Here is a 12,201-nt window from a genome sequence, read left to right on the forward strand (position 1 = left end):
AAACAATGAACGCGTCAGTTTAAGTATGTAAGTTTTGATTTGACACTTATTTTTTTTCTGTGTACATTGAAGGATGCAAAAGATAATATTGCAGACAAGTCTGTAAAGTTTTAAACAGTATTAAACATTATATTGTGTATAGTAAACAAATACATTACATTGTAATAACAAAAATAAAAGCTACAAAAAAATTATAAATGAATTATAAAAAATTATAAGCAATAAACGAGAAATTATAAGAAATTATAAGCAATAAACGAGAAATTATATTTAAAAAATGATGCGATATAAAAAAAATTATTTTCAGAATTACTTTACGAGACATTATTATTTTCGCAGAAAATCGAAGGATGGATTACAGATCGCATTTTCGATTTTCTGTGCAAATGAATAATAATTGTGATACATTGAAGAATGCAAAAGATTATTACAGATAAGTCTCCAAAGTTCTGAAGAATATTACTTGAATTCACATTATATTGTAATAGAAAAATAGAAGAAATTATAAAGAAAATTATAGAAATAAATAATAATTGTAATATTCGCATTGAACGATGCAAAATATTATATTACCGATAAATCTTTAAAGTCCTGAACAGCATTACTTGAACTCACGTTATATTGTAATAAAAAAAATAAAGGTACGCGATATAAAGAAGAATTATTTTTAGAATTATTTTATTGAAAAAGAAGAGAAAAAATTGTTTTTTTTTTTTTAGTTATTATGAATAAAGGGATATAGAAATAAGCGAAGGTCGATAAACTCGAAAAAACAGAAACCGTCAATTCCATTCCCCGAGCCGTGGGCTCAAATTTTATGAAACATTAATGTATACAGCTCGCGTAGAGTCATTCCCCATCCGTGTTGTTTTTATTCCGTTACACCCTATACATCTTCCCACACAAACACGTATATATTTTTCTGGTTTATCGCGATAAAAACTGAAAGCAGGTGTGCGCGGCTTGTAAAAAGCGTCGAGCGGGGAAATCTGGCTTCTTCACCATGCATTCTCGGCACATTCGCATACGAGTGCACTTACACAAACGTCCCAAACGTTCACGTGAATGCGACTCTCTCTCTCTCATACATGCACCCATAGAATTGCCGCAACGAAATCTGTCTGAGTCGGCTCATTCGGCTGCCATAAACGCAAAGCAATAATAATACACGCTCGCTCGCTCTCTGCGGCTAAATCGGAGTATAAAGCCAAACTGATATCTCCTGGCGAGCCTCCCGATTACGGACATGGAGTTATGACGTACGTTTATCCGGGAAATATTAAGGAGAGATAACGTATCACTTATCGGGGATCATAGCCTTCCGCCCCGAAAATGTCTCATCACGGCTGAGCGGATCAGCTCTGGGAGAAATGATATCCGAGAGAGGAGAGACGGAGTATTCGGGATGTTATCCGCGGAACTCGTAAGAGGTTCAGCATCCGCGTGAGAACGTAATTCAAGTTTGCCCCTCTTCCGGGTCAGCGCGCCTGTCTGCGCGGAAATGCCTCGCAAGGCTCTCGTTCTCATCGCGTAAGAATGGCCAAGTTATAATTAGTGCGCGAAATCAAAGGGAGAAGTCGATCGTCGGAGGAAGGAGCTCCTTTTTCCAGCGAGGAGCGATTAATCAAATAGTTCACGCGATATAAATTTTCTTTCCTTTTTTTCCCCTTTTCTTTCTCCTCTCTTCTCTTTACTTTCAAATAAAGTGTCGGCGAAAAATAAGACAGCGATTTGTTAAAGTCTTCGATTATCCTTGAGATCTTGCGAATAAAGGATTAAAGTCAAAGAGCAGATTATAATAGGATCTCTCGATTTACGAGGATCGCAAGAGCTGTACATAAACAAGCGAGCTTAATCCTTTTCTTTACTCTTATCCCTCTCTCATCCTTTTATCGTCAAGAAAATGCTCCTCTAATATAGATATTACATTTTAAAATTGTACGCTATATCTTCCGTTGTCAAGTGCAATAACGTGATGCGTCACAGTAAGATTAATAAAAGTCCTCGCACAGAGACGGTAGATGACTTGTAATTTTTTATTAAAAATTTATTTAATTTGCAACGGAGGACAAAGGACGAAAAAGTCTAATTAGCATGCATGGGATATTTATTCAAAAATTTTTGTCCGCCGCGAGAAAAATGCAGTTGCATAATAAAAAGGGTCGCCGCTTAATTCTCATAAATTAATCTCCATAGGCCGGCAAAAATCACTCTGAGAAGAGCCCCATACATATTGAAAGGATGTTTATCGACGAAACAAAAAAAAACATTTATTACATTCGTATTATTTAACCGGAAATATCATCGGCAGTAAAAAATGGCGCGGAAATTAAATCAAAAATCGACGCAGAATAATCTCTCGGAATTTCCACGAGATAATTAAATATGGGACACTTAAGGATTTTATATGCGCATCTAGAAATCCCGGCAAGCGCGATTATATTCGTCATCCCGACATTTCTGCGAGTGTCTCGCATGGATTACCATGAAAAGCTCGAAATTTCAGCATATATGTGTCACATAAAATTAGGGCGGCTCTGCCTTTTTATGATACGTATGGAACCGTAAGAAATTGCAGGGAAAAAGACAATAACTTCAGCGGTTGGGTACCAATGAGACATATCGTGTCTGCGCTTTCGTTGACATTTTTTATCGAAACTTTCGCTTATATGACTTCATTACTTCATTACTTTACATTTTTTTATAATATCTCTTGGCGGTTCACGTATAAAAGTCAGCGTATATTTTATATTGCACATATGAAAAAGATTTTTATAATAGTTTTCATAATTTTTATGATGTAAATAAATAAAGTTTATTAAAAATATAGTTGAAACGAAAAGAATCTTCTAATAAGTAAAATTACAAAAAAATATTGTATGGAATTTCCATTATTTTATTATATATTAGGTTTGTTCAGATTTATTAAATCCCTCACATTATTTATTTTTCATTCACGCGCTAACTCCTGTCGAGAATCCGATACACACAATTATATTATTTTTATTGCTTTTAGAAAATAATATGCACAGCGGAACTGTTTCATTTTATTATTCAGATAGTATGGATTTATAGATAAATTGAGTTGCCAGGGTGTGGTATTAATATTGTGACAAAGTTGACAACCTCAAAGTTTCCACTCAATCTAAGCGTACTGTTACGTTCCATCGTTCGGAAAAGCCCAGAGCGTCTTATGCAAGTGGAAACTTCCAGTCGGGCAAATTTACAGAAGATTACGACGAAGTTTTTTCATAATGCCGACGTAAAAGTAAGACGGATACGAATAGGGGTGTGTAAACCGACCGGCATCTTGCGAGGATTACATCAAAGCGAAATCGCGTTACTGATGCAAACTTGCCTCTGCAAATATTTTTCCGCTCAAAACAACTGCATCACGATGAATAATGCAGTTTATATACTAATGTAAACTCTGGCGTAATTAATTAAATGATAATTAATAAACATAGACAAAATACATGTAATTATACGAGATGCAATATGATTAATATTTCATGTTAATGAATAATGAATATGTTACACAGAGCGCACATCAATATAACGCTATTAAACACTATGCCGTGTAATTGAGATAGACAAACGTGGTAAGGATGATAAATGTGTATGAAAGTTTATATCTGGCAATATATTAGTAACTGCTTTGAGAGAGAAAATATTAAATATAATTTCTCCAATTTATTTCTGACGTTGTGAATCCCAAATTATTCATAATCGATCGTAATGTACGTAATGTACTTTTATTGTAAATATAAGCAATTATTGCTCGACGTAATAAATTTGTTTTCGTAATAATAAAAAACATGTCTTATATTCAAATTAATACCCTAACATTAAATTACTTTTTAATAGTAATATCAAAATTATTTTGAACCTTCGCACGTAATAATTTGATATATTAATTGATTAAAAAAAATGTCTATTTTAAAGAATAACGATTTTCTTTAAATATACTCAGACTTATATTCAAATTCATATAAAATTATATAAAGTCGCGAGCTACACTGTTATAATTAATTAAGCCCTCTCAATCGAATAAAACTCAATCATAATACATCCAATACGCGAAGGGTTTTCTGCCTCTAGCGCGAGAGAAATATTAATAAATTTGTTTTCGTAATGATAAAAAACATTTCTTATATTCAAATTAATACCCTAACATTAAATTACTTTTTAATAATAATATCAAAATTATTTTGAACCTTCGCACGTAATAATTTGATATATAATTGATGTAGAAAAATGTCTATTTCAAAGAATAACGATTTTCTTTAAATATACTCAGACTTGTATTCAAATTCATATAAAATTATATAAAGTCGCGAGCTACACTGTTATAATTAATTAAGCATCCCTCTCAATCGAATAAAACTCGATCATAATACACCCAATACGCGAAGGGTTTTCTGCCTCTGGCGCGAGAGAAATATTCTCGTAAAGTAGAACGCCCTTCTCGTAAAACGTAAGTGCGCATTTACTCGTAAATGAGACTCAGCTGGCGGCAGCATTTTCGTGGGGCCGTTCTCCTTGGCTCTCAAAGGGCTCTGAAAGTACACACAAATGTTCCGACAGACAGGCTAATACTACGATCCACGTCGAACTAATACCACGGAGTGCGCGCGAGACCATAGAATTTCAGAGAACATTTAATAATCGAGCGGTCTCTGAAAGTTCCAAAGTGCCTGCGATAAACAAGTGCCTCTCCGATTGACGTCAGCGCAAGAATCCGGTATAGCCGACGAAAGGAGAGGCGAGATCGAGAAAAAAGCTTCCGTTGAAATCGCTCCGCTCGCAATCGCAGATTACTCGACGGAGGAAGGAAACCGACGACTAGTCGCTCCTTCCACATGACGGGATCTACTTGCACGGGCTTCCGGAAAATTGTCACGGAGAGAAACGGCGGTCAGCACGACTGACCGACTGGTGTTTCCGTCATGTACGAACGCTCCCGCTGCCTCCGCACGATTAATTCTCCTCTACGAAATTCGCGTGGTGGATCGAGCGAGCGTAGCATGCAAGCCAGCTCCGACTTCCGCGGTCTTAATTTACTCAGTCAATAAACTCCGGTCGTTTATTTCGTTCTCTATGAGAAAGAAAGGAGCGGGAGGAGGGGGGAGGAGGGGGGAGGAGGGGGAAATTGTATTACCGATGTATTTAACGAGCCGGAAGTCTGGTCGCAAAACAATAACGGGACTGTACGTTATGCCGCCGTGAGCAAACTCTCGTTTAATGCGTGGTTTTAATTAGCTAAAGTATCGTAATTAGTAGCAACGTTATGAACTTGTACCAGTTTGCGTTTGCTTTCGTGTTTGAAGGCTCTTGCGATAAGAGCCCTTCTCGATGTTAATTTTCTAATAATTAAGATAATTCTAACGATTAATTAAATGACTAAAAAATATAGTATTCAAGCGAGTTTCAAAAATAAGGTTTGCGATTACTCTCCCCGAGTTTTACTACTATTGTATTGTAGTTCTGTGATTCTCTTTGAAAATTTTACATATATACAATATGAATTGGGGCGTGCCGGCGAGTTATAATTTATTATGAATAAACTTCGCTTATAGCCGATCTCGTTTCTATCTTGATTAATTACTGCAGAGTTTAACTTATTTTTTTCCACAACTAAAAAGAAAGATTAATCTTAGTAGTAAGTTAACTGATTATTTTTCAAAGCTGATTTTAGTATAATGGAAAAGAGAAATTGAATTAAACTTTTTAACTATTTCTTTCTAATATACTAAGGATAATTAATTAATTAATAAATAGTTAAATAAATTAATTAATTATTAAATAGTTAAATAAATTAATTCACGTTGATAAAATCGATATAAGACTAGAGAATAACGAAGATGGGAAATAATTATTAATTAAAGATATGCGAAATTTCCGAGATAGCAATAAAACATAATATTTTAGACATTCGATTAATCTTAGATCTGAACCGTGAACACGCGCTTGAAGGAATCGTGCACTATTACTAGATATTGGCACGCATTTTAGCTCACATAGGATCCTTCGGAGTATGGAATCCTCCGAAGGATTTCCTCGCGTTATTCGAAAGCTCTATCGAAGAGCCCCCTCGCGTTTAAGTGGCTTTGCGAACGGATATTGTGGATCTCTAATTTATAACGAAGACGGTATGCGAAAGGAATTTCTATGGCAGTTCACAAGGGACTTTCTGCAACGTGTTATACGAGAGGTAACTGAAGAATGGCGGCCGTGTAAATTATTTGATCAAAGAATGAGAGGAGACAGTTTTCATGTAATATCTGAAAGAATATCCCGTGGAACAGGTGCTAATTATTTTTTATCATTAATTATCAATATAATCCTCTTAATTTCTCTAAATTTTCCATATTTTATATATATATATATATATATATATATATATATATATATATAGAGAGAGAGAGAGAGAGAGAGAGAGAGAGAGAGAGAGAGAAATTTAGAGAAAGTTTTAGGAATTTTGAAATATTGAAATCTTTATAAAGCCAATGATAGCGTTTTAAACAATTTTAAGCATATAATAATAAATAATATCGCTGGAAAATGTATGACAATTTGTAAATATTATAAACTCCTCCCTTTCTTAGAATTGGGTCACGTCAGTTCTACTTTAACAAAACCATCGGTTTCTCCCATAATCCCTCCTTTCTGCTGGATAGATATATAACAGTGATTATAAATAGTCCCTTCAGTATTCGCAGACTATTGTGGCATTGCTTAAACTGACTCGATGCTCTTTACAGTAAAGTATCTTATTACCGACTTGGTTGTAAGTATCCTATTGTTGGTCATTAAAATGGTTGAGCATCCTTCGCAGAATTTTAATACGAAGAACAAATTATAATTCGCCGATTTCATACTTTTTGATAAAATACGGCACATTATATAAAATTATTTAACTAAATTTGTACTGAATATTTTGCTGAATTAATCTCAGATATAATATTATTCAATAATTTATCAATATTAGAAAATATATATTTATGTATTACAAATATATATAGTTACTTTTACAATTTAAAAGTTATTGCTTTAAAAAGATCATAATATTAAAATATATAATATATATTAAAATATAATTAAAATATATATTAAATAATAATAAACCAAAATATAAAATAATAATAGAATAATATAAGATAATATAAAATAAAAATAAAATAGAAGATCAAAAAATAATATATATAAAGTAATAATAAAATTTAATATTAAAATAATATTAAAATAATAATATTATAAAGATTATAGTATCAAAATGTTTATATAATATTAATTAAATAATTATAAATATTGCAAAAATATTTACCAAACTTTAATAAGAATTCAAGAACGCATGTTCGCATACTTCTAACTTTCGAAAATTGCAAATTTCAGGCGTAAGAAGTTACGCGAACTCAGTTTTGGACTCTGCACGAAATACCTGTCCTCAGTTAGAAATGAATAGTTATTCCGGCGCAGCAATATTCCAATTCTAAAGACACATATACCATTTCTGAGGTGGCATTACAGCAGAACAGTCGCGTATAATGAAGTGTACATGTGCAATGTAGCGCAACGCCTATTCTTGATAACGCTCTTGCATATGTATTTATAATGGATTTCGGGAACACCGCGCGAACATCTCGTGTTTTGTAGACCGTAAATATATATTTGCTTGAATTCGCGTCGACTGTAAATTATAACATTGTCGGAAAAAATTGCGAATATAAGAAATCGCGCTTACTAACTTCTGACGTCTGACTATAATTATTCTTTTCTACTGAATTTTCTCTATTCCCTATAATTGCTAGTGTATCTCTTTCTCGTTAATAATTTCATAAATTATTTATCTTAAAATAAAAATACCTTGCGTGTCATGTCAATTGCTTATTACACTAATATTACACAATATATAATGTTTCTTGGATTCATATAAAAATAAATTCTGCTTTTCTCTGATTATACTAATTAATTTAGTATTTTATACAAGAAATTTAAATATATACATGCACAACTTATTTATATATTATATAGGATGTTTCGGGAGAAATAGTAAATATTTGGAAGTTTGTAACATCTCTCGATTATCTTGATTAAAAGAGTTTAGATAAATATGTTTCCAACTGTCAGTGGATGCAAATATACAACCATTATGAAAGGTATTAAAGAACGATAAATGATTTATTGTTTGTATTAATTGACTTGATTTGAATGACAAAACACATGTAATTGACAAATAACTTACAAATAATTTATAATTTATATACTAATTGTTTGAAAACCACACATCAATCTCAATGCATTTTGTAACTCTTGTAATAACAGTACCTGTTGTAAATTATTGTGTTTTTGTATGTCATTTAAATAGTCAATAAATAGAAACAATAAGTCATTTATCGTTCTGTATTATTTCTCATAATAGCTTTGTAAATGCCAGTAACTGTATCTCCGCATCCATTGATATATTGGACACATTTATACATAAACTTTTTTACTCAGACTAATCGATATTATGATCCCCCAAAAATAAAAATATTTACTATTCCTTCTTAAACACTCTATATAAAGCTAATTGAGAATTTTTAAGAGTTAAAAACCCGATAGTTAATTTTAACAGTTGTAAAGAAATAGCAAGATTTGAAATGTAACTGCTATTAAATATGTATCTACTTTTAGATTCATCTAAAATCTAAAAATAAAATATCTAATTGAGATTCTTCCTACCTCCAGTGATCAATATTCAACTGTTGCTTTTATTCGAAAGAGTCAACTTTTTATCTTCAGTCAATAATATCGCGCAACAATCTTCCGTTTTGTGTAAAAATTTATTTTTTTCTCTGAATCAACATGTATCTTATACATCTCATGTTATAATATACCGAAATTAATACAGCTTTCTTTTTTTGGACAAGCGCGTTACGTCGACGTAAAGCTTGCTGCGTAAAAATAAAATGTAGAACTACCAGTCTGTTGAAACTGGTTTCGAAAAAATTGAACGTATAAAGTTCCCCACATATATGGATCGTCGAAAAATTCCGGGCGCAACGCCATAAGCTTCGCATTCATCTGCAACATTGACAAAAGTTGGAGAGCTGAGCCGAGAGTACAGTAGCTTTGTATCTCTGGTGTCGCCCGCGCAGCTTTTCATTAAATGCGCGTTATTGTTAGCGGCATATGAGAGAAGGAGAGAATTTCGGGCTCCTCCTCTCCTCTTCGCGCGAAATTTGCACTTAACGGGATGTAAATTTAATGAGTCAGCCTCGTGTTGTCTCTCGCTTTCTTTTTTCTTTACGCGTGAAATTCGGTAGCGTAAAAGCGACTGCGCGGAAGAGTCGGCCCCACGTTTTCTCTATTAATTGCAGGGATGAATCGGCAGACGGTGCGGGGGATCGGGATGGATGTTGGGCAACGCGTTGCGAAAATTCGACGAAGCCCGATCGACGAATTGAGGGGAAGCTTGTGAGCGGGCAACGAGCGCGAATGCACGCCTTCACACGGACACTGTTGCATTGACTTTCATGCTCGTCGAATTGCATGGTTTCACCCGAAAATCCAATACGCTCGATTCTGATGGTCCAGTGCGCCTCAGTAACTTGAACATGGATCCGGAACATGGATATGCCGTAAGATCTTCTGTTTCAAAGTAGTCTGGCGTGCGCGAATTTCAGTTTCAATAACGATCATGCATTCAGTTTAGTCGCATAGTAATTAGAACGAAGACTATTATGCAATTATTGCATTGAGATTAGTCGAAGGGAACTTTGGAGTTTAGTCGATTGTGTTATAAACTGCTCTCCAAGAGATTGACATTTTACACAAATGTCAAGTGGACATTTATTTTCGAAAAAATTCAGGGTTCAGCATTTTTTTTAACAGAGAAAATTTCTCTTCTTTTAATTTATTTGCAAAATTAATTATGTAATAATTCAAGAATTAAGGTTATTAAGAACCATAAAAATATTTTCATTTATACCTGTATTGTAAAATTTTTTTATATACTTTGTGTCCATTAATTACATATATATATATATATATATATATATATATATATATATTTATATATATATATATTTATATATTTATATATATATATATTTATATATATATGTCGTGATAATTTTATAAAATGCGAAACATTTTGCAAATATGCGAAATTTTGTATCATCATACTTAAAAACGCGCTCATTTTCCATCTTACGGGTCACTAGCAACCGAGGAACGCAATCACTTCATAAATTCTGTGCGTTATGCTGGTCATCAACATATAAACAGTGCATAGATTGAATCCCAGTGGACTATTTCTAAGCTCAGGTTGGTTGGAACACTTGTTGAACGTAGCGCGAACTCCTAATAATTCTCTAACCAAATTGTATGCTTCATATAATCCATATTGCGCTTCGCTTATTGGCACAAAGCATGACGACGCAAAAATTTTTACGATTAAATTGCTATTTTATCATCAGGTAATTAATAAATTTCATACATGTGTTCAACAATAGAAAGGGCATATATAAATAATACGAAATAATAATTTAAAATATTTTAATATTTAGCGATGTATCTCTGTCACCATTGGAAAGTGTGACGAGAATTTCATATAGTTTCTATTCATCAAGATTTATACAGAAAATTATATCCAATTTTTATTAAAAGAAATTTCCTCCTTATGCTTGATATTGATATTTAGAAATATCTCGAATAAGATTCAAGGTATCAAAAAATGTTTTATATAAGTTTTATCATAAAAACACCTCTATTTTAATTAATTAATAATAAATAATACAATAATTAATAATAAATATTAACCACATTAATAAAATTGCAAAAAAATTGTTTGACAAAAATTTTTTTTATTTTTGAAAAGAATTATTTTATTAATATGATTAATTATAATAGAGATATTCTTACCATAAAAATTTTGCATAAAGCACTTTTTGATATCTTTAATAATTTTGAATATATATCGAGGAAAACCGTTTTACATATGAGAAATGGTTGCACCTCTTAGAATCGTTTTTGGGTCGCATTTGAAAATTTCTGAATTCATCTATTTACCTCTCCCACATGTGTATAAAGTTTCATCAAAATCGCATTTTTCCAGCTCGCGAGGTTCCTTTGTCAGATATTTTTAATTTCTAAATTTCTAATTTTAGATATCTTTATTCTTATTAAATCTCCAATCTTTGTATCTCAAAATCTGAGGGTTCAGTATGGATCCTACATTTTAAATATTCTAAGAAGCATACGAGAATAAAAATCCTCACAATAGCTCGGCATTTCACGATTCCTCCGTACTTTACAATTCAGTCAGTGTATACATCGGGTATACAGAGGGAAAAACAAAACAGCGGTAGTTACAACAAACGAGTCCGCGAGATTACGGTCGGAGGCAAAGTCGGCGCAATGAGCACATATGAAGCTGCGACTCGTTAAAAGTGCAGTGAGGCGTGACTAAACTCCAAAAGTCAATAAAGGGGTAGGTTAGCGCGATTGCTGCAGAAGCAGCAAAATATTTCGCGTTAACCCGCGGACGGAGTGACCTCGAAGGCGAAGTTTGCCAAGTAATATTAGATTACCTGCCGGCAACGTGAGCATTTTCGTACGTCACACCGTACATTATCGATGCTTTTACCGCTAACGACGGGCTTTTAGAGGCTCCTTTCCCAAGTATCGCAGTTTTCTCGCGATTCTCTCTCGCGGAAACGATGACGGGTGACGCGATACTCACTCGGGATGGGAAAAAGGTCGTTTTCGCGACGAGACGACGGAATCACGCGACATTGATATCGCATATAATATATTAAGTGCATGCGCGCGTCCGAAGTTTCCAAAACGTGGCATGTATATCGATAAAGGGCAACAGCTGGGACTTTAACTTGAATAGATGCATGAATATAAGTTTTTGACAACACCGATAAAAAAGTCGCCTATCCGCATCTGTTCTCCAGGATTACGTTGCTCGAACCGATCGCAAGATTATGCTCGATTTTATTAAAGTACGCTCACACACTCATGTACCCAGATAACGCCGAATTAAGAGTAAACAAACGTGTTAACTCGATAAGATCAATATGCAAATGCTTCCTTTAGATTGCTCGAAAATAACAGAATTTTGCGACTTGAATCGAATCCATTACTTTTTGTAAATTTTCTTTCATGTTAAATCTAAATACGACCGCAGAATTGCTCTGCGTCACAATT

General features: G+C 33.4%; 1 protein-coding gene across 6 annotated transcripts in view; it reads left to right on the forward strand.

Annotated features, from left to right (window-relative positions):
• 5-ht1 (serotonin receptor) overlaps window positions 1-12,201 on the forward strand; it is a 120,684-nt gene that overhangs the window by 54,637 nt on the left and 53,846 nt on the right. Inside the window, exon 1 of one of the 6 annotated variants that reach the window (XM_083083617.1) lies at window positions 9,496-9,623. The exons of the other annotated variants lie outside the window; for them this stretch is intronic. The gene's annotated coding sequence lies outside the window, so the exon portion shown is untranslated. Of the gene's footprint in view, window positions 1-9,495; window positions 9,624-12,201 lie in introns of those variants that run through there. 6 annotated transcript variants of the gene reach the window in all.

The sequence above is a fragment of the Camponotus vicinus genome, unplaced genomic scaffold, assembly GCF_025532165.1.
Source record: "Camponotus vicinus isolate PSW18456_S1 unplaced genomic scaffold, iyCamVici1.0 SCAF_12, whole genome shotgun sequence".
Taxonomy (NCBI): domain Eukaryota; kingdom Metazoa; phylum Arthropoda; class Insecta; order Hymenoptera; family Formicidae; genus Camponotus; species Camponotus vicinus.